This window comes from Sapajus apella, unplaced genomic scaffold, assembly GCF_009761245.1.
Source record: "Sapajus apella isolate SASKATOON/1434 unplaced genomic scaffold, GSC_monkey_1.0 scaffold27, whole genome shotgun sequence".
NCBI classification, from domain to species: domain Eukaryota; kingdom Metazoa; phylum Chordata; class Mammalia; order Primates; family Cebidae; genus Sapajus; species Sapajus apella.
Window position 1 is genome coordinate 20,515,234 of NW_022436967.1, and position 23,036 is coordinate 20,538,269.

The 23,036-nt window shown below is 35.7% G+C and overlaps 1 protein-coding gene and 2 long non-coding RNA genes across 5 annotated transcripts in view; 2 read left to right on the top strand and 1 right to left on the bottom strand.

The window, feature by feature from the left end:
• NDST3 (N-deacetylase and N-sulfotransferase 3) overlaps positions 1-6,551 on the bottom strand; it is a 200,517-nt gene extending 193,966 nt beyond the window's left edge. Inside the window, exon 1 of one of the 3 annotated variants that reach the window (XM_032292466.1) lies at positions 5,602-5,846. The gene's annotated coding sequence lies outside the window, so the exon portion shown is untranslated. Of the gene's footprint in view, positions 1-5,601; positions 6,248-6,283 lie in introns of those variants that run through there. The other 2 variants (XM_032292465.1, XM_032292464.1) reach the window with 2 other exon arrangements.
• LOC116560903 overlaps positions 1-23,036 on the top strand; it is a 328,510-nt gene that overhangs the window by 129,843 nt on the left and 175,631 nt on the right. The gene's annotated exons all lie outside the window — the stretch shown is intronic.
• Positions 6,757-7,725, top strand: LOC116560904. The gene is made up of 2 exons (XR_004273198.1): positions 6,757-7,004; positions 7,407-7,725. It is a non-coding gene; the product is annotated as an uncharacterized LOC116560904 (long non-coding RNA).

Consider the following 23,036-nt stretch of genomic DNA (forward strand, 5'->3'; position numbering starts at 1 on the left):
AACAACTCACATCGACTGTGCCCTTTCTTATTGTATTCCAGTAGAATCATGTCACAAGCAAACTTAACCTGTCTAAAACTGAATTTATAATCTTCCTACTAAAGCCATCCTCAGGTCCCCACAATCACCTAATTGTGCATCCTTAACACCTTCTTTCACTTGCAGCAAGTAATATCACCACAAATGTTCTTGGCTCCCTCTACCATTTTCTCAATGCAGCATCAAAGCGGGACTCTGTTACTTCTTTCCAGCTGAGATCCTGTCAATGGCTGCTTATTTTACTTGCTGGTTAAAATTCATATTCTTGTACATGTCCCACAAGACCCTGTGTGGTATGCTTCCCACTTTTATCTCTCAGGCCTGGTTATATGATACCCTCCTTTCTAAGTTCCAGGTAAATGGGTCCTCCTTCAGTTCCCCCCAAAGAGATAATCTCTTTCCTGTTTCAGGGTCTTTCCACATGCTGTTAGTCTGGAAGTTTTTTACTCCACTTCCCCATCTGACTTTATCTTTCAAATCCTATGGTTCTAAGTATAAATATCCCTGCCTCACAAAAGTCTTCTCTGATTCCCCTGATCTGTCAGGCCTCCCTGTTACACATTCTCACATCACTCTCTACTTTACCTCTGTAGTATGTTCCAAAGTTATAATTACTTATGTGATTTTCTGTTATAATTAGTTATGTAATTTTTCTATATAGCTTGGAAGCATCTGTAAGTACTTGTCCTGTTCACTTCTGTATTTTTAATGTCTAATAGAGTGCTTGAAGTGAGAACAGCCCATTGAATAATTGTTAAATGAGTAAAAAAAGGCTTCTACTAAATTTTACAAACAGCAGCTGGCACTCACAAACTAGGGCAATATTTAAGTCAAACCATCTTCCATGAACGGCTATCTTCATCAGTCACACTGGCCTCAAACAGTCAAGGCAATAATATAAACATTGCGAATAGCAGTGACCACTTGATCAGAGCCATAAATCAGGCGTATCCAGAATGTGCTTTTCACTGAAATTTACTCAACTACTTATTTTTTCCCATTCTGAGATTTTTCAGAATTCAGCATGAATAGAATTGCTTTGCAGTGCATCTGTTTTTTAAAAGACTCCAACAAGCAAATATTAGCCATTAATTATTTACCATTAACAAAAGGCAGCGGAAGTAATTAGTTTTTGGAATCACAGACAATTCCATATACATACTGAAAGAACCCAATGTATACAAACATGTATTTTGCAAGCAATATTTGCAAAAGGAAGTGCCTACTTGTCAACGTAACCTATCTTTTCTCTTCCACTAACACCCACCATCATCCCAAAGTAAAAATCAATTTCTAAATGAAATAGAATCATGTTAAAGTTGGCAGTACAAGAAAAGTGAAAAAAGATTACCATCTGGAAAATGAGTATTAATAACTAAAGAGCTTCAGGTTCTAACATAAATGAAAGATATTTAAAAGATGCTGACAATGTTCCTTTTCCTGAAAAAGGAATAAATTATAAAATTATAGTTTGTAATGTTGAAAAATGCAGCGGGAGGCCTCAAATACATTACGTGGATTTGCTACAAGTAATTTAGTAATAATATTAAAAATTGACAAGAGCAAGCTTTTCTTGGAGAAAGAATGTGTGAAATTGTGTCATGTTAATTAAACCCTGCTGTGGTAGGCAAGTAAGAAGCTGATTTACATGGAGTATGACCAAGAATACGCTCTGTCTCTAGAACTGCAATTTTTAAAAGATGGATGAGAGAAAAGCTGCACTTGAGAGCATTAGCTTTGTTTGGTACATTAAATGGAAAATGACTTTCCATTGTAATTCTCCCTCCCTCTTTGTATTAAAAATTATGAAGGGAAGAATATGTTTTATTTACCTCCCTCAGTGTTATACCATCCAGTAACGCAAAAGAAGAAAACCACCCCACTGCTGTTTGCTGTTTATTCTGCCTTTGTGACTTAAGGGGGAAAATGTCTGCCTATGCCCTCTAAGATTGGACCAGAATGCATGCATCAAAATATGCTGACATATTCTGTCACGTATGCTCACACATGACACATGTGAATGCTGACATTGCAGCTTTCAGGATCTAATCCAAGCCTTTTCTTTGTTCTTCATTAGAATAATTGGAACAGGAGAGTGTTAACCTGACCTCTTGTTAGTTGCCTGGACCATAAGATGTAAAGTTACGAATCAATGTTGGCTCTATTACGTTACATGAACCAGAGAAGGAAAGACACCCAATCTGCAGAGAGAAGATGATGCAAAAAGAGTAGAAAGGAATAATGAAAAAATATGATATAGGCAGTCTTGAGGAGGTTGAAGGTTCTATTCTATGGGCACGTCAATAAAAGAGTCAGGTAAATTATTCCTCTGTTACCTTGGGCACCTTTTAGAACAAGTGAAAGACTCAACCTAACTAGGGTAGCAAAAGCGGAGAAAGAAATCACCTAAACTAAACTGAATATACTTAATTAGGGAAGGCAACTCATTTAATTATCCTGTGGTGTGATTTATGCCTGGCACAAAAGTAGATGCTTGGTAAATACGTCCTGGGTGAATGAATGAGTATTTCTTACGTAAGGGAAGTGGTGGAAATTGTTGGAGTGGCGTATGGATTGCCTCTGTTACATCAAGAGGCATATTAAGAACAAATATTTGAAACCTGTAGAGAGGCAATGTAATATAATGGTTAAAGGAATGTGTGTTGGAGCCAGACTCAAACTGAATTCCAGCTTCACCACTTGCCAGGGATGTGATCTTAGGCAAGCAGGTACCCTCTCAGTGCCTCAATTTCCTAATTTGTGAAACAGGAATAATATTTACCTTAAATAATCTTTGTGAAGATTATATAAGCTAGAAATTAATATGTAAACTAAAACAGTACCTGGTACAAGGTAACCATTCTGAGTATAAACTGTAACATCTCTACTAGCAAAAATCTAGACAATAGTACTTATCACCAAGTTAAACTTCATATTATTCACTGATGTTTTGTCATGTGTCTTCGTCCTGTCCTCCAGAGCAATTTCTAAAATGCTGAACAAACAAGATGAAAAAGGGTCTCCGGAATCCTCATATTTCAGGTGAGGAAACCAAACCCCAGGGCCAGCAAGGGAGCTGTTCAAGGCCACTCCTCTCGTGGCAGAGCCAGGCCTAGAATTTAGATCTACTTTCATGTTATTTTCAAATATTTTAATCAAACACAAACATTCAGCAATAAAATATATGTAAAATGGATACTCATCACTGAGATGCTTAACAGTTTTAGGATAGGACTGCAATAATTGATTTTTAAGCTCTTATTTGGCAGCAGATAATCATATATAGTCCTCAGTAATTTGTAGAAGATTTTGGGAAATGTTTTATTATAGACATTAATTAATTGTAGTAGGTACTACTTTTTTTTTCTCATCCTATAACTCACATGAAATTGATGAAAATATTTAGAGTAACAAGAAAGAATAAATCACTATTGTCATATCCAGGTATCTAAGAGTGTAGTTTTTTACCATAAACAAACAGACAAACCAACAAATACTAAAACCACCTCTTCACTAACCTAAGAGAAACCTCCGTCATACAATAGTTTTGACCATTGTTCAGACTGATTATCTTTATGATGCAAGTCATTAGTTTTGCGGTCTGGCAGCGTTCCCTAATCTGGACAGGTGTCCAGAGTTCATGCATTTCTGTGTGAATGCTCATTTACAACAGACATAGCACAGGGAAAGTGAACTTCCACTGTCTTCTCTTACTGTCTGTACTGTTAAGAAATTAGAAATTCAAGGCATTCATTCAATTGAGAATAGTGTTTTTATCCTTTATTCAATTTCCCTGATTTTATAGTACATATAAATCACAAAGTATTTATATGTAGTTTAAAAAATATATTTTGTATCCTGACAAATGCACATTTAGGTTACAAAATTGGCCCTAATCACCAAAAAGCAGCTGAAACTCAACTAGGTTTCAAGGAAGTCATATGATCAGAGTCCCAAGATTAAAAGAAAAAATTGTAATTTTTTTACATTTTTAAAATTTTGAAATGACAGGTAAACAATTAAATATTTATATTTTAGCTTATAATAACTTCTTTAGCAGAATATATTGTTTACAAAAAGAACCTCCAATGCCTGATTATCTCTTCTACTATATATACTTTTAACAAACTTTTCAGTTACACCAAAAATTAATAGTTGCTACAATGTTCAGAAATAATGCTTTTCTCAAGAAAATTTACGAGAAGGTATATATAACTCCACCAAATTAAACTATAATGAATATCTCCAGAAGAGAGAAAAGTTTTATTTTATCTAAAACATTTTAGTAATGTGAGAATCTTTCATTTTAAAGACTGTGAAGAAAATTAACTCGTGATGAGCTTAAAGTTAACATTAGTTACACAAAGAAACAAATATTCTGTTTTACCATCAAGATGCTAAAGAAAAACAATAACAAAATTTGAAATGGTAAATACTGTGTTAACCAGAGAAAGAAAAAAACAAAGAGCTTATCTTAAGCAAGCCTCTTTATGTGTTCAGTACTATTTTCAAAAGGAGCCTATTTCAAACTTCTATCTGAAATCTCCATCTCAAATATAATATTGATAGGAAGCTATGGATGAAGAAAAAGAAAAAAAATTCCCTACAGCTAAATATCAGATATTCTACAGTTTCTGTGCCATGTCATTCTGCTCTCTTGTGGTGAACAGCATTGCTCAGTAGTTGATAAGATGATATTTCTAAAGGCAAAAAAATAAAAAAAAAAGAGCGTGTCCCAGATCAGTTGCACACATCTCAACATTTGATTTGTATTTTAATTTAATACAAATGTATTAAGAATGTAGCAGTTTACATTATCTAGATGTGTTTTCTTCTAAATTCCTCCAGATTACATATATTGCTGCATTTCAATGTTTATAAAGAATATAGATATTAATACATTTTCGACATTAAATAACTTTGATGCTTAAACAGTATCTAGCTATTAGAAAAACTATTTGAAAAAGGATCCAAGAAAACCCCTTAAAGATGTAACTTTGTTTTTACCTGCTCCCACAAAATGAATATATTAAATAGAAGATATATCTATTTTCTTTAAATTTAAAGTTTCTCTATTTGATACCTAGATTGATTCTTTCCAGTTGCATTTAATTTTATTAATTTTATACTTTTAAATAATGTCTATAAAATAAACTGCATCCAATAGAAAGCCTTTAGAGGATCATTACTGTGTAGATAGGCAGGTAGTTTAGTTTAAGTCTCTGATGTTCCTTACAAAATTTTGTCAAGGCAACAGACATGTGATCTGTTAAACAAATCTGCAGAATCATTATAAGTTGATAAATATCTTAAACAACTACAAGAGGTTATTTCTTTAATACTGTAATCTTATGAAAGGGAAACTTTAAAATTATCCTTGAATGAGACGGTCCTTTGTTTCACTTAATGTAATCAAAATGCTCTATATTTCTTTTTCAAGAATAAAATGAGGCACTTGTTCAATTTTGAAATTTTTAATTTGGAAACAAAGTTATCTCTTAAAAGCCCCTATATTTATGAGTGAGGCATTAATGCATAGTATAAATAAATAAATACACTTACCTGGAACCAAAGGTCAGAGCTGAAAATGCTTGAGAAAGTTGCAATAGATGGAAAAGAAACGGAAACAGCATCACTCGCTACCATCGGCTCAGGCTTTTTGACTTTACAAGTGGCAGCAACACCAGTCCTGGCCCAGTACTCTCATATTATGTAACATCTTATTAATATTAGCCGTCAAACTGCTACCAAGCTGGTGAGGCACTAGAGGGCAAGAGTGTCACATGCAAGACCCGACGCCAAGGGACTGACTTTAGTACCACTCTGGGGGAAGACAGATGCTAACTAAGCTGATAAATAACAGGATGCCCGTATGCAACAGCAAACTTGTAACGTCCCTCAAAGAATATTTTATATGTCAATTTTCTGACTAGCCGAAGAATTAACAGGTTAATAAATATGCGCAAGCAAATAACCACACCATGAAAAACTTTCAGGATTACATTTACAAACCCACAGCTACCCAAGAGGCTGTTTGGTTTTTTTCTTTCCATTGTCTAAATAAACTTATTTAAAACAGGAGAAAAAAAGCTGGTTAAATAAAACGAGCGTTGGTTTCAGAACTCCCTCATTTCAAGCAGCGATAAACTTGTCTTGTGGAGGTGCCGCCTCTGGAGTCCGCCTTCCAAGGCGCCCGGCTCGGGTTTCTGGGCGAGGAGAGGAGCGCGTCCTCCACTGAGATTACCTGGGGCTGCAGCCAGCGCGGGCTCCTCCTTCCCCCGGGTTCTCGGCCTCAGCCGCTCCCAGGGCGGCCCGCGTCTGGGCGGCGCTCGGGGACTGCGCTGTGCCCGGGGTCCGGCGGGGGCGACCCCTCCCCTCCGCGCCGGGATCCCAGCGGACACAGCCGGTGGCGACTCCGACCGCTCGGGCGGCGGCTGCGGGGCGAGCGCAGCGGGCGCGCCGGGGACTCCTGCGCTGAACCGCGGCCCCGGGACCCGCCCGGCCGCGCCGCCGCCGCAGCCTCCCAGCTCCAGGCCCGCGCGCTCCCGCCCCGGGGAAGGGGAGGGAGTGGGAGCTGGGGACGAAAGCCGCCTCCATCCGCCGGGCTGACGCCCCGGCTGGCCTTGCCGATCTGGCTGCCCGGGGCCTGGATAAGGAGACCCCAGGGGTTTCGCTCCCGGGTTGCCAGGTCCAACCGCCCCTCCCGGCAGGTTGGCGGCAGCCGCCAAGGATAAAACCTCCTGTGCGGTGAGGGAAAGGGGTGCGAGTCCCTGAGGCGACACTGGGATGGTGGGGCGCACCCGCGGTCCCGTCCCAGCCTGTCGGGCTCCTGTGGTCGGCACTGGACACAGGGTGGCTGCGAGGCTGCAAGTTTCCTCTGTTCGCCAGTTTTTTCAAAGGCCATGTGCTCCAGCTCCTGAAGACAAGTGGAAGGCCAGCAACTGAAGAGACATTTTGGATTCAAGGTGTGAGGTTGCCCTCACCAGAACTGTAGTTTGGTTAGAAGTCTGAATTGAATGATAATTATTTTTAAAATTTTCATTTGGTTCCACTAACATGTGAGTTTTGGTAAGTGAGGTCTACTAATGGTACTTTGTATTGGCCATTTGTGGTTTTGCTTCCCAACACTCACTCTTGTTGAAACAGTATCCCTGTTTATTTTGGAAGATCCACCCACCTGATCCCACCCCTCAGCCCATTTGCTTCAGGTGATATCAGCCACTGCTCTGACTCGCTGGTAGACCCATAGCTGAGGCCTGGCCAGTGGTAGATTTATATCCTGGTAGCATGGGTGGGTATGTAAACCAAGTCTGGCCAATCAGACAAAAACCACCATTTTGGGATTTTTTTTTTCTCCTTCCCTTAAGGAAATGGACTGTCTTCTACTGGACTTTGATTTATGAAGATGATGTGAGCTTAGAGCTTTTCGTGTTTCTATGTGAAGTCTGAAAATAAAGCTGATACTCAAGAAGGCAGAACTGGGAGTCGGAGAAAAGTGAAACCCAGATGGAGATTTTCGAGCTCTGAATCGAGTTTTGGCTGAAACAAGCTCTATCTCTGTGTATTTTTCATTCATAAACAAATACATTCACTTTTACCTTAAGTCAGCTTAGACTGCATTTTCTACCCATTGAAACTGAAAGAGATCCAAATGATGATACAGAAATTAAATATTCTTGTTGTTTATTAACTTTATAAGAGCATTTTGATTCATAGTACAAGATCTTCAGTTAGAACCCAATTCCTGAAAGGGTTAGTTGGAATTGTTTTTAAAAGCCAGAAAATTATATATCCTTTTTGTTCTATGTTATAGAGTGGTTACAGAAGTAATGGAACCAATTGCTCCTTCAGGAAGCCCACAAAAATGTCAGGTTACTAGAATTCTTTGACCAAATAACATGTATTAGATTGGTTTTATTTATTTCAGTTTTTAGTTGGAGTCACCTGGAAGTCTTGTGCCTTTCAGGAATTTTAAGAACCTACATTTATTTCTATGTATTCCTTACCTGAGAGAGAGCCTGCCTTGTCTTCCGAGCAGCCATGCATTCATCATTTTAGTAATCAAAACATTATTGAACACCTAATAAATGGCTCTGGGAATACATAATATTGAAAAAAAGAAAAGCATTATCACTCTCTGCCCTTCAGTTGCTTACACTGATAAAGCAATAGGTGGTCAGGCTCTTCTACAAGATTTCAGAGAATGGACAAGATACATGAATCCATAAAATGTTTCAGGGAATGTAGGCAGGTTCAGAAATGATACTCACTTTTTCTTTTCTTTTTCTACCTCTTCTGCACAGAAAGAAAAAACCAGAAAAACTTCTACAAAATAAGATATTTACTATTCTTATGACTGTATTTTGGGGTTTTCTTCAGCTAGGTTGGATAAGAGACGTAATCAAATTTCTCATCACTTTTGTTTGGGAGAGTTGCTACCTTCACCAGCTACTGCTCCTTCCAACCATCCATCAGGAATTACAAACAGCTTAGGGTCATGCTGTTTTCATCTATTTTCTTTTTTTTGAGATGAAGTTTTGCTGTTTGGCCCAGGCTGGAGTGCAGTGGCATGATCTCAGCTCACTGCAACCTGTGCCTTCCAGTTTCAAGCGATTCTCCTGCCTCAGCCTCCTGAGTAGCTGGGATTACAAGCGCCCACCACCACGCTGGGCTCATTTTTGTATTTTTAGTAGAGACAGGGTTTCACCATGTTGGTCATGCTGGTCTCGAGCTCCTGACCTCATGATCTGCCCGCCTTGGCCTCCCAAAGTGCTGGGATTACAGGCTTGAGCCACTGTGCCCCACCAAGATGGTCAAATCTTATAGCTCTATTAGAGAAGTCCTCACTGGCACACATATGTCATCTAAGCCAGTGTAGTAGCAGATATGTTGCCTACGTTTCCTTTCACTCCTGGGCTGTGTGCTCAGCAGAGAGATAAGAAAGGACAGACAGCATGGCCAACCATTGTCCCTGTAGCCCTCCTTTCTGATCTTCTGTTCCTAACCCAGGGACATTAAGGCCAGCAAACTTTCCTCCAGAGAGATAAGGCTGTTTAGTCTAACACTGTGGCAGTACCAAAGTAGAGGTGGAGAAGGCCATCTAGTTCAGGGCCAGACATTTGTGAAGCACTTCAAATAGAGCCATCTCCAAATGAACTAGTGCAATATATTTTTTTAACAGAATAAATGAATTAGGTTTAGTTTAACCTTTTGGGATATTCTACAGTTTTTGTAACCACCTTTGGCATTCCTGTTATTACTGTTTATATAAATACTGAGAATCTCAAAAAATGGAAGAGGCTCAGATTTCTTCCAAACTCTGAGAAGCCTTGAGACAGTATATTTTTATTAGAATCCCTGCTTCAGACACAAAAGGAAGCATCTGCTTGTAAATTAAATGCCTATAGAAATCATTAAAAAGAATAAAAAAGAGTAAAACTTGTACTTTTTATATTGAAATAATCGTTGTAATTAGTCACTGAGGCCAAAGGTATTGAATAGCAACTCATGGTGATGTAGAGATTTAATAACTTCTGCTTTATATAAGCTAAAATTTATTTGTATCTTTTGATGGGTTTTTATCCTTTATCTAAATGCTTCTATGTAGAGGGTGCTGATTATAAAAGACTTTTGGGAAAATGATTTTAATTTCCAGAGTTCTATTTTTCAATGTCTAATTTAAAGCCATAAGTTATTCTATTATGACAAATATAAAAAAAACCCAAGCATTTATATAGGACACATTAGTATTTCTCACTTGAAACAGCTAATAAGCATGTGATTACAATTTCTTTAAAAATCTTCAGTGTGGACTTTATAGTAATTAATGACACTGTTAAGCTGCTTAAAGGTAATAGGGTGAAGATTTCATGGAAGTTGTATTCTAACTAGGAACTGCTAATTCAGTGCAAGGAAATGTACTCTAACTTTGTCTTAAGAGATGTCAAAGTGAAAACACATCAAAACCAAAAATCTCAGCAAAATGATTGGTTGGGAGGAAGGAGGAAGGAGATGGTATACCCCTTTCAGGCTGCCCTAAAGCCACAGAAAGATAAATCTTACCTGCTTCTAAGTCTCCTTGCAAACGTTTCCTGTGAAAAGTAAAGAAGGCTGAATTCGTAGTATTAAAGTCTAATTTTTATGAAACACCACTTTAACAGACTAGATTAGAATAGTGATTCTCAAATTTTAGTGTTCCTTAATATTGCTAGAGGGCTTATTAAATCACAGGTTGCTTGGCCTCACAGAGTTTCTGATTCAGTAGACCAGGAGGTAGGGCCTGAAAATGTGCGTTTTAGCAATTTCCTACGTGATGCAAATGGGGTTTGTCTGAGGCCATGCTTCGAGAACCCCTGGATTAGAGCATTATTGAGAACCCAGTGTCTTTATGTAGGTCTATAAAATGAACGTGTATTGCTGAATAAGTTATTTGATTTTCAAAGCTAATTTTCTGCTTTTATAGTTATCATAATAAATATACAGTAAATTCAGTATTTGAATTAGTTTTTTATATCATCAATTAGATTAACTACCAAAGAAAATAAAATGACTTATTAAAAAATATACAGCCTTTGTCTTGGTAAAATAGCAGAATTTGGAAATGGGAGAATGGATGGTGTGCTGTGACCTCCTCGAGGGCTGCCTCTGTTACCCATTCGTTTTGTGTTTCCCCCTGCTCTAGGTGCACTGCCTTGCACACCAATGGTCATTTAAAACACACTAAAGAAGAGAAAGAAATTACTTTCTTAGTGTAACAGGTAGTGTTTTACACTGTCCCTGCTGAAGGAAGTAACCTTATTTTATCCTGTCAAAAATTAAAAAAAATTCTTAGCCAAAAATTACCTCTACACATTGTTTTCTGTTTAATTTCTAAATGCATTTTTCTCAAAAATAGCTTTTTTTTTTCTCTATGTGAGAGTATTTTAAGCTCTTACATGCTGATTGTAGGTATGTAGTTAATTACAAGCCTTGGGTGATGACTCTTTGGTAGTAAAAACATATTCATATCTATAGGTTTAGCATAAACTATTGAAATTATTGTCATTTTGCTCCATCTTAATGGGAAATATAAGCAATTACCAGATTGTAGAACAATTTGAGTCTTCAAAGCTATATTGTAATATTCGAGCAGGACCAAATATCACTAAAGTGTTTCTTTGATCTAGCTTGCAACATTAAAACATCGTTTTATAGCTTGGCCTTATGCCATGTAGCACAAGAGAGATTCATTTTGTGAATAAAATGGATAATTTCTCTTTCAATTTGTCTGAAAACAAGCTTCATAAACACTCCAGAATATTTTCTCTACCATGTTACAATGATATATTTCCATTATACCCAATCCTTGGATTTCAGGAGGTTGAAGAAAATAAATATTCAAGAAGTAGGAGTTGTATGAATTAATTTAGTTTAACTCCTTTGAAAATATGTTTTTGAAAAAGTGATATGAGAAGTTGGTATAAAAAAGAGAAATAAAAAAAGATTGAGATCCCCTGTACATTATGAATTACAAATCCAATACAACTAGTGCTTGACTTACGACCACAATTGGGTCCGACAGACCGGTCGTAACACGATTTGGTCGTAAGTTGAGTAGGCTATATGTACAGTACTGTGAAATGATGTTATAAAAATCTTTAAGTCATATTTTATCATAATTTTCTTTCATTATTGTTATATATCATAATTTTCTTTGTTCATTTTATGCCATTTGTATCATCTCTATACCACTTTGTTTCTTATTTTTACATTCGTCAGGTTTAAGTAAAACACTGCATTACCAGTACAACTGGTTTAATATTTGCAAAACATACAAAATTACAAAATACAGGTGCATACAAAAATACAAAATACAGGTGTAAAAAGTACTGTAGGAAACATTTTCCTAATTGCAAAATATGGCAACGTTTGCGCTGCCAGACGCGGAGCAGTCGTGGCTAGCGTTGTGGTCGTAAAGTCGAATGGTCGTAAGTTGCATAGGTCGTAAGTCGATCAATGCCTGTATTGTTAGGCTTGAGGCTTTTTGACTGAATTCTCCACCAAACATCGGAGTTACAATTAGAGTACTGTGAGAATAAAAAAGAAAATTTAATTGGATAATGGAACAATCTGTGCATATCGTTTTTCTCCCTCAAACACGAACAAGTACACTCAGTAGTAACAGAAGAAATAGACAGTGGAAACCCTGTTCACACAGCGCTAATTCAAGTGTTGCACCACACCTTTTGCATTCTGGAAGATAAGAGAGTACATGCCGTCATTCATTTTCCCTAAAACTCACACTTGAACTCAAGCACTCAAACACCTAAATAAAATGAAATTACAGAAACTAATGGTCAAGCACAAAATATTTTTCTTTTGAAGTCTCATTTTGGTTATTGGGAACCATGATCCTTTAACAACTCCTTTCACAGGTTACAGCTCAGCTCTCTGGGAAAGACAAAGGTAAATGATACTATGGGCAAATGAATTCAATTCTTAAAATTTTATTTTTCTTAAGCCCTGTAGGTAAAATATATTTAAGGATTGATCTTTGAAAAATTCTACTATTAGTTTGTGTCTATGGTATTACATATAAGTTACACATTTAGAGTTTAACTCTATTATTGATCAGGGCAAGGGTATAAGGTTCACAGAGATGCTCTAGAGTTCTAAAAGTTGTAACAGCTTTGTACTTACAGCAGAATAAAACAAACTTAAACTGGGTTAAAGGATTTGGGTGGTACTAGAAATATTTTTTATTCATACCTGTCTATGGTAGGGGTGACAGTTTTCTTTTGGTTGGGGCTACAGCAAGCACAGCAAGCAGAGAGAGAGAGAAACAAAATGGAAAGTCATGAATTATCTGGATATTGCTACATTTCTGGAGCACGACCAACATCAAATATTTGTCCAAATGGTTAATACATTCACATTTTTGTTCTTCAGTGAAATCAATTTCTTGACAATATAGTTTAGTGGAATCTATGTAGAGCTGCATGACCTGGGATTCAGCTCTGGCTGTGCCACTTGCCAGTTACTTAACTTTGGGCTGATTGCTTCACCTCACCTAGTAAGTGAGAACAATGGACCCTTCAGAGGAAAGAATTGAAGGTAAAAAATGTGAGAAAATGCTATGAAATTTACAGAAACATATGTAAATAAATGATATTTTTAAGATGATGAGATTATCAGATTGGTCATGTTTGTAAGAATAAAAGTATTAGCTATAAGATATAATTGACTTACCTAAGACTTAAATTTTAGTGTAAAAATGCACATAATTTTCTACTCAAACCCTTTTCTTTCTTTTTTTTTAAAAGGAAATTTAGTTTCTATTCTATAAAAATACTAACTCTAGTAGTAAATTTAGTGGCTATAATCATAGGACATCATTTGACCACTTCTGAGACTGCCAGATGCTGTTTTGTTCATCTCACCTAATTGCTACAGGATTTTTGATTGGAAGGTCTCTGATTGGAAGGCAATCTGCCAGTTGTCTTCCAATATTTAGTCTCTCTTTCTTCTATAATAATAGCATCTGTAATAGGACACATGATGATGCAGAAAGAGAGGCTACATTTTCCAACAAGGCGGGGCTCAGCTCTAGCCAATGGGTTGTGGAGGAAGGACTGTGTGATTGTTTCTGGGAACTGTCTTGTGGCAGACAGACACTGGAGAAGCCCCCATGGTATCCACCCCTTGCTGTTCAAGTCCTTGTAAAATACACTCCCCTGGAGTGTGGGCAGGAATTGTGACTTATTTGTAACTAATACAATCTGACAAATATGATGGGATTTCACTCATGTTGTTATGTTACGTCACGTTATGCTATGTTACGTTACATTATGTTATATCACATAAGATTTCATCTTGCTGCCAGATAACCCTAGTGGCTCTCCTTTCTAGCTTCATGAAGCAAATGGCCACATTGGGGAAACTCATGTGGCAAGAAACTGTAAGAGGCCTCAATAAATAATGAATAGCCTCTAGGAGTTGTGAATTCTAGGATATCAGGGAAGCCTCCAGCCAACAGCCAGCAGGAAGCTGAAGTCCCCAGCCCCAGAGCCACAAAAAATAAATTCTGATAGCAACTCGAGTCATCTTGGAAATGGATTCTTCCCCAGTCGAAAGCCCAGATTGTAATGCAGCCCAATCAACATCTTGATAGCAACATCATGAAACCCTAAGCATAGTATCTAGATAAGCTCTTTTTGTACTCCTGACCTAGGGAAACTGTGAGATAATAAATATCTGTTGTCTCAGTTGCTAAGTTTGTGGCAATTTGTTATGTGGCACTAATACAGTCCTGCAGAGCAGCTGGCACATACACTTTGCCCTTTTTCTTTTTTCATGTCTTCTTTCATCTTGTTGCTTAGAATTCTGCTATAACTTTACTGAACCAGGAAGTTGAAGGATCATTTTCAAGATGACGAATACTTGAGCTGAAAGAGATCCAGGTTCCTGAGGGGTATTCATGTGAACATAAGCATTTATCTTGTTTGAGTCTTTGTTATTTTGCATTTTCTGTCACTTGATGCTGAATTATTCCAAATAGTACAATAAATATTGTTAACTAGAATTTGTTTTATTTTACTGTTCATTATAATAAGAATTCATGTTTATTACAGGTGGTTTGGAAAGTAGAATATATACAGAAGAAGAAATATTACCCATTACTTTACACTCAAACACATCCACTATCAATATTTTGGTGTACTTCTTTTTAGTATTTTGATCTAACATTTTGAAAATGAAGACCTTTTTAGCAAATATTTGTGACATTTAAATGTCATGGCTTCTATGTTTACAAGATAAAGTTTTTGAACAAATTACTTTAAAACATCTGGTGGTGATGTAAAAATCCAATCAAACCAGCATGTGGCATAAAAAAGGAAAATATCCCATTTATCGTTTTCATAAAATTTAACAATTTTTAAAAAGTCAATTTAGACCACATATTTATGTACTCAGAAATTTGACTTCAACAACTGAACATAAAAGAAGTCAGATTTTCTAACAATTGGCTATTGTAGCTTATTTTAGGTACTCAAATTAGATTTTTTTGTGTGTGTTCACTGATCGATCGCATATCATTACTTAATTTTTAAATTTGTACATATATATACTGTGATTTTGCTAATATTTTCAAATGCTTGCTGTGTTAGTCTGTTCTCACTCTGCTATGAAGAAATATCAGAGACTGGATAATTTATTGAGAGGTTTAATTGACTCACAGTTCCACATGGCCAAGGAGGCCTCAGGAAACTTACCATCACAGCAGAAGGTACCTCTTCATTGGGTGGCAGGAGAGAGATGAGTGCCAGCAGGGGAAATGTCAGATACTTACAAAACCATCAGATCTCATGAGAACTCACTCACTGTCATGAGAACTCACTCACTGTCATGAGAACAGCATGGTGGAAACTGCCCCAATTATTCAATTACCTCCCATGGGTCCCTCCCATGACACATGGGGATTATGGGATTACAATTGAAGATGAGACTTGGGTGGAGACACAAAGCCAAACTCTTATTACTAGCTTAAACATTATGCAAACTTGAACTTACTATATTATTAATTATAGCTTTTTAAAATTTAAAGATTGGCTAAATCTTAGTTTGATAGTTTTCTTTTAAAAATTTTCAAGTCCAAGGTTCATAGTAGTTCTAATCCTCTACATAATAGTGCCAATTTGTCTTCATAAATTTATCCCTAAAGCAAACCTTGGTTCCTGGCAAATTAGTTTTCCAAATTAGACAGCTCCCTCTTCCAACCTTTTCTCAGCTTTCCAGCCTACAATGATCTCTAACCCACTCTGCACTTACCTAATTAAACTTTTCCTTTAAAGTTCAGTTGAACTTTTAGCTTCTTCATGGAATCTGTCTTAGATTAACTCAGACCTCTGTGATTTCTCCATTTCCTAACACGGATAATTTCTATCCACACTACTTAGATGACATGAAGTACCTGATACTTTTTCCCTATTGAAAAGGATAGTCTCAACCCCACCTCTCTTCTGCATTTTTTAGGGCAGTTAATTGATAAATACAGACTAAAATTCATTGACTATATTTTGCACTTATTAAAAAAAGTAAGATTGTTTTCAATGAAAAGTATGTGAGTTTAATTCATGCATGAAGAAAGATTTAAGAAGAGTATATAAAATGAGGAACTATAAACCTGAATTCTGGAATTCTGTAGCAATCTTATCTTCCCAACTAAAGTTATATTAAGCAGATATAGCTCTGGGGATTGCATTTCCTGTGTATTGTTCTTGAAAGAAGTAATCCTGTCTGTGTAATCGTACTATATTTCCTTTGGAAGCAAAGAAAATCAAGCAAAAAATAAGAAGTACAATATGACATTTAAAAATGTTGGAGATTTATAGAGACTCTCCAATTCAAAATGAAAGTGTCAGTTAACACTCAGAGGCTTTCATGTTCAAGAGTACTTCACAGAGCATAGATAACTCCTGTGGTTTGAATGTGTCTCCCAAAGTTCATGTGTATTAAGGAAACCTAATTCTTAATACAGCAGTGTTGAGAGGTGGGACCTTTCAGAAGGTCATGAAGGTTCTGCCTTCATGAATGCATTAATTTCATCATCTTTGGAGTAGGTTCCTTATTGTGGGACTGGGTTTATTATAAAAACAAATTTGGCCCTCTCTTGCTCTCTCTCTTATCCTCTCACCTACCATCATGGAGTGTTTCAGCAACAAGGCCCTCATCCGATCTAGCATCTTGATATCAGACTTCCCAGCCTCCAGTACAGTGGGAGGCAAATTTCTTTTCTTTGTACATTACTCAGTGTTTGGTATTCGGTTGTAGCAATATAAAATGGACTAAGACAATAACCAAATTGAAGTGGTCTTTGTCTAAAATGCTCCAGGGTATTTCAATGTGACTTTGTACTGTAGGACAATGGGAGTGCTGATGGAAGGGTCCCATGATGCACAGTCCAGTGTACTTAGCAGAGCAGCTGAAACCTTTAAAGAATTTGATAATGCCTTATAATTATATTAGAAACATTAAAAAAATGGAAATAGATTCCATAACTAGAAAATTAAAATATAGATGGGTTGTAACAAGATGGCTTTATGCTTTGCAAATGCTTTTATAATTTAATCTCCTTGAAGTCTTAGATGATTTCACATATTATACAGGTAAAGCAACCGAGCCTTTTGGAGGTTCAAATTAGTGGTAGAATGAAGACTTTGACTCTGGTTCTTAAATTCTTTCCAACAAACTACTCTCATTCTTGTGAAAAGAAACTTATTTTTGGAGGTGTGGTATTTTAAATACAGATAATTAAAGAATTAAAAGCTCTGTGTTTATTTAAATTGCAAGAAGCTGATAATTATCCCTAGCTAAACAACTCAGCTTTCTCTCCCACTCTGAAAATAAAAGAAACTCTACATTTCTTACATTTCACACGATTTTAGATTTGGTTGTTTTTCTAATTGATTAAGGTAGAACATGCAAGGACTCTGCCTCAGGGAGGTAAAGTATGAAGCTGGTTGAAGGTGGAGTGGTTTATTGTTTCCTCTCCATAGGCAAATTGCTTCATACATTTGATGTGTCATTCCAGATTCTATTTTGCTGCAGTTTTATTTTCGAAGTTTCTATAGAAGGTAAAGTTTTTAAATGATTTTCCATTTTAAAAATAAATCAAGTTTCAGTGAAGTACAGTCCTTTTTTAAAAAAAAAAAAAAAAACAAAACCAGAGTACATTTAATGATGTTAAGTCAAATGCTACCAATATCTCATATGTTCCCAGGGCAGTTCTTTTCAAGGTGGTGTTATCCTATAAACTCACCACTTGTTAGAGGTTCTGTTCTAGCCCAAATCACGTTTAGAGTCTCCAGCTATATCTTTGATCAGTAATCACCAATCAGATCTTAGTCATTCCTCTCTGTAGCCAGAACCACAATAATATGGAAATAGTCCAAGTGACTGCTGTGTAACTAAATGAATGGAGTCAAGTTGGAAGAGAGAATGAAGTTTCTAGTTACTGATTTCTGTAAGTGATGGCCAAAACTTGGTGATCACTGTGGAATTTTAATGTATTCAACTTAGGTATCAGGTTTCATAGCACTTTGTTTAAAATTGAGTTTTAAAAAATCCATAAAAGTCAGAGATCTTGTAGTGTAGCAGAAACAATATTGAACTTGGAGTCAAGGTCCCTGAGTTCTACCCATTTATTTATGTGTTTCTCAAACAGTCTTTGAATCAGAATCATTGAGAACTTTTGCTAAAAGGCAGATTCCCACTAGACCTATTAAATTAGAATCTTTGATGGGAGCATGAGGGAACCATAGTTTTACCTTTCACCTTAAGTGATTTCTGTGCACTCTAAAGTTTAAATTCCTATTTCTTCTTTTTAAATTTTCCTAATCCATGAAGTGAAGCCATAAAATGTTTAGAAATTGTAAATCTCTTTTTATTCCCTGACTCTAGTGATTCCATTAGTCCTTATGTGCCATATTTTTGGGTATAGTGTTTGGTTTGTTTAAATAACTATCATCTCTATAAATGAAAAATTGTAATCTATATGTAGACATTGTAGACAATGTAAACATTGTAGCCATGTTTTATTTATCTGTGCTAGCTTTGATCTAAAAATTTCAGGATTTAGTGCTGTGTGATTTCTCTAGCTTCTATTTTAGAACATACAGAAAAACATTTCTTCCCACAAAAGGAATAATAATAGTTTTATGTTATGCCCTTAAAAGAATGAAGATATAAGAGACAAAGGAGATGCTCATACAAACTTAACAATTCCACTGTCAACAAATCCTATAATGATTCCACAGTCAGATTTTATTTCAATAAGATTTTGATGCTGAAGAAAAACACTGAAAATAAAACTGGAAAGATTGAAGAGCCTTGAAGAGTGATGAAGAGAATAATAAAGTGAAATTATTGAGTGGGGTACTAAAATCACAGATGACGATGGCTCTTCACCCCTGTAAGTGCCACAAGCTCCACAGGGCAAGCAGAATCTTATAAAGTTCCTGAGTAGTATTTTAGCTTGATTTTTAAAATAATATGTTACTGCTTCTAATTAATATCTTTTTCTCTTCCCATAGTATCCTGACTCAATTGCAAGGGAAAACACATACTTCCTTTGAAATGATAAGGAAACTACAGTATGAAAGAATTTTTTAAATGCAGAATAAGAGAGGAAGATGTAGATTTGAAAATCAAGCATGCTTCACATGATTCTCTGAGACAATATTTGAGGCCTGGGACCAGTCACATTGTGAGCTATCCTGTTCTTATGCCCCAAATATCTTTATATCTCACATGCCCAAGCATCACACTGGAGAAGATCAGATTGAAATTTTTCATCAAACATAATATTACTACAAAAATATAAAAACAAGATGTACAGCCTGAGGCCTATATGCAGTAGTAAGAAGAAAGAATATAACTCATTTTATCTTGGGAATAATGCTGCATATGGGGAACTGCCATTTGTTAAAAAAAACACTGGCTGAAAATTAGTCTTTGTTTTTCCACCACCAATAGGGTACCCTCCCAACCTGGAACCTGGATGTTAGGTTAGGTTAGGTTTGAGATTTTAGTTTTAGTCATTGGCTTTTGATTCAGGAGAATAGGAGCTTTCCCATCTTCTAAAATGCATAGATAAAATAATGAAGAACTTAAATCTGAATATTAAATATACCTAAGAACATTTCAAGATGTGTTTCTCACTGCTTTAATATTGACTTACAGCAAACAGTTTTTAAAACATCACAACATTACAGTTGTCATAGTATTAGATGTAATAAACATTCTTTTTTGAAAGTGGATAAAAATAATTGCAACAGACAACATTGCAAAAATCAACAGATCTGTGGTAGTTTTTCTGAGTGTCCTTTTTAAAGGGCTTATCAATCTATTTGACCTCTTTCTTAGACATATATTGTTCAACATGTGCCTTCTATAATGTATTTCCTTCTAATCTTTCTCATAATAGCTTTAAAACAGATCTCCAAGGAATACCCTGACAAGAAGACAGTAGTAAAGGAACAACAAAAGAACTTTGGGATAAATACTTAAGCTATAATATCAAATGAATTATTAAGTATTAGAAATAATTGATGCATAATTGATTGTATATGTTATCTATAAGATGAGATTATAAGATTTTAAAAAATGATGAATTGAAATTATCTCTATTGTGATATTACCTAGTAAATATATTCTAGGGTAAACTTAGAATAGCTAGAATTTGAATTTGTTTCATAATGCTTGCCAAGCCATATTGTTTGCTAGAATAAGGTTTTTCTTTTTGAGCATAAAATTTCTAGTTACATCAGCTCTAATTTATCTAATTCCAACTGCTGATTGGAACTTTTTCCTAATCATAGATTAGTAGAGGTGAATACTGTTCCTTTAGCAAAGGAATACGGTATAACTTTTCCTCGTCTAGCTGTGGTAGTATTTGTTCTCTTTGACATCAACCATGTCCCAGGTATTCCTATGAAGCCACATGTGGTACAAATGGAACAAACATCAAATAGTTTATGCACACTTGAGTGTGGCATATGCCTTATTAGATAAAGAAGAATTACTGTACTTGCAGGGACATACTCTTCCCCTCCAAATTCATTATTTGTAGATTTATAGGGCTTGGCCTGAGGTCTACTAAAAATGTGTTTTCACATACTACCTTTGTTTCTCTACTTCCTCATGTCTGCTATGTGACTGATCACTGCAGTATTCCTGCAGGAAATCTGAGTTGGATTCCGCTTTGGACAGAACCCAGTCTCTGCAAGCCTTAGATGGGTCTTTATACTACTTGTTCATATGTTATTTCTATTGAAGGATTTCCAGTGATGTATGTCATATTCATGTTTTTCTCTATGTGACTTAACTCCTCTAATTATTTTTCTTTTGCTTGTGTGTGTCATTTTATGAGGTCAATAATGAACTTTCTATTAATGCACTTTGGCTAAAGCACTTTAGTACAAAGAATAGCTTTTAGGGATCAATAATTATAGTGAATTAAGTAATGCATTAATACAGAAAAAGATCATTTGCCATTAACTTCATAAATGCACACTATCTTGTGGTTTAATGGACAAGCTCACTTCAATTTATCACTCTATAGAGTATTATCATTTAGAGTCTGACTGCTATTTTATCAGAAAGTGCCAAGTCAAAGAATTAAGCTGCTAGGAAACCAAAGAAAAGCTATGTGATCTCATCTTTTGGCCTCAGGGAAATATTTTGCGTAAAATCTGTTTCCTGATGCTTTTAAGTTTAGGGTTATGGAGGTCCTTTGATTTTTCTTTTTGATTCTGCTGATGTGAAGAAAGGTCAAATGGGAAAGACAACTAAGTAATTTGGATACTGAAAGCCTTATTTGTTCCAAAACTTAAGTAGTATATATTCCATTGCTAGAAAAAGTCTACAGTTATTCATATTTGTGAAAAAGAAAAGTTTCAGATAAAATTGTTTTAGAGATAAGTAGCAATATGATGTCAATCTATTTGGAATGTAAAGGTTTAAAGTACTAAAAAAAATCTTTGATTTCATAATTGAAAGTTTAAAGGTAAACAAGAGAAGACCTCTAAAGTTGTTTGCCAGTCAATGAACTACATTTTTTACAACAACTCTTGTTTTATGTCGAGCAGCAGAGGTGATCTCATTGATTATAAGCTTGCGGTCAAATCCTCTCTCATTTTAATGATGTGGACACCAAAGAATGAAGAAATATAGATAGATGATAGAATAATTGAAGGAATCTGAGTTGGGAGGAAAAGCTAAAGGGCACAAAAATGAGAGGAAATTATATATGAAATAATCCCCAAATTCAAAAATAATGACATAGGCTTTTCATCCAGCTACTTTGAAAAATATTATTTTCATATATTCTAAGATACTATCAATTCTTAACTGTTCAGAACAGGTAAGAGATTACTTTCTTAATGTAATTATGTATGAGTATGCTCTAAAATGAATGAATAGAATCAAATTAAATTTTGTTTTAAATGTTTTTTGCTTTTGATTATTAAGACAATCCATGTTATAGAACTTAAAAAAAAGTCAACTTTTGAGTAACTTCAACACTTTTCTGTATATTTATGCATATATATTATAGATATTAGAAAAATGAATTTATCGGCTGGGTGCGGGGGTGGATCACGAGGTCAGGAGTTCAAGACCAACCTAGCCAACATGGTGAAACCCAGTCTATACTAAAAACACAAAAAATTAGCCGGGCATGGTGGCACACGCCTGTAATCCCAGCTGCTTGGGAAGCTGAGGCAGTAGAATGGCTTGAACCCAGGAGGTAGAGATTGCAGTGAGCTGAGATTAGCACCATTGCACTCCAACCTAGACAGGGCAAGACTCTATCTCAAATAAAAAAAAGAAAAATGAATATGTCTATGCCTGCATATACATACGTCTACACATATATGAAAACAAATGAATTTTTATGCAAGTGGATTATTAGATTATTTCTGTATTGTTTTATTTCCAATAATTTGCTATTATAAATATTGTAAAATACATGTGCAAAATGGCAATTTAATATTCTTCTCCAGAAATTAGCCAAAGAAATAATCACGGATATAAACAAACAACACAGATCTTTGTTTATGTCTCTGATAAATTCTTTGGCTAGATTTCTAGAGAAGGAACTTCAAATAATAAAAGTATTTTTATAATGTTTAATGCATATTTAGGAGTTACTTTTTAGGCAGGTCATGCCAATTGATAATCTTTATAGCAATGTGTGAGATTTTTTCTTACATTTTACTTAGGAGTTGACATATTTTTGGAAATTTGATGGGTAAAATATGAAATTTCACCATTGTTTTAACTTGCATTTATTTATTAAGATAAACTTTAAAAATTTATTATTGACAAGAATGTGTTTCCTCTGACATACATGTACCTGTATTCTGTTTTATTTTCTCTTGGTATTTGGGGGTTTTCTCAATAATTTTCAGGAGAATTTTTATATTATAGTTTTTTTATTTTAATTGCATTTTAGGTTT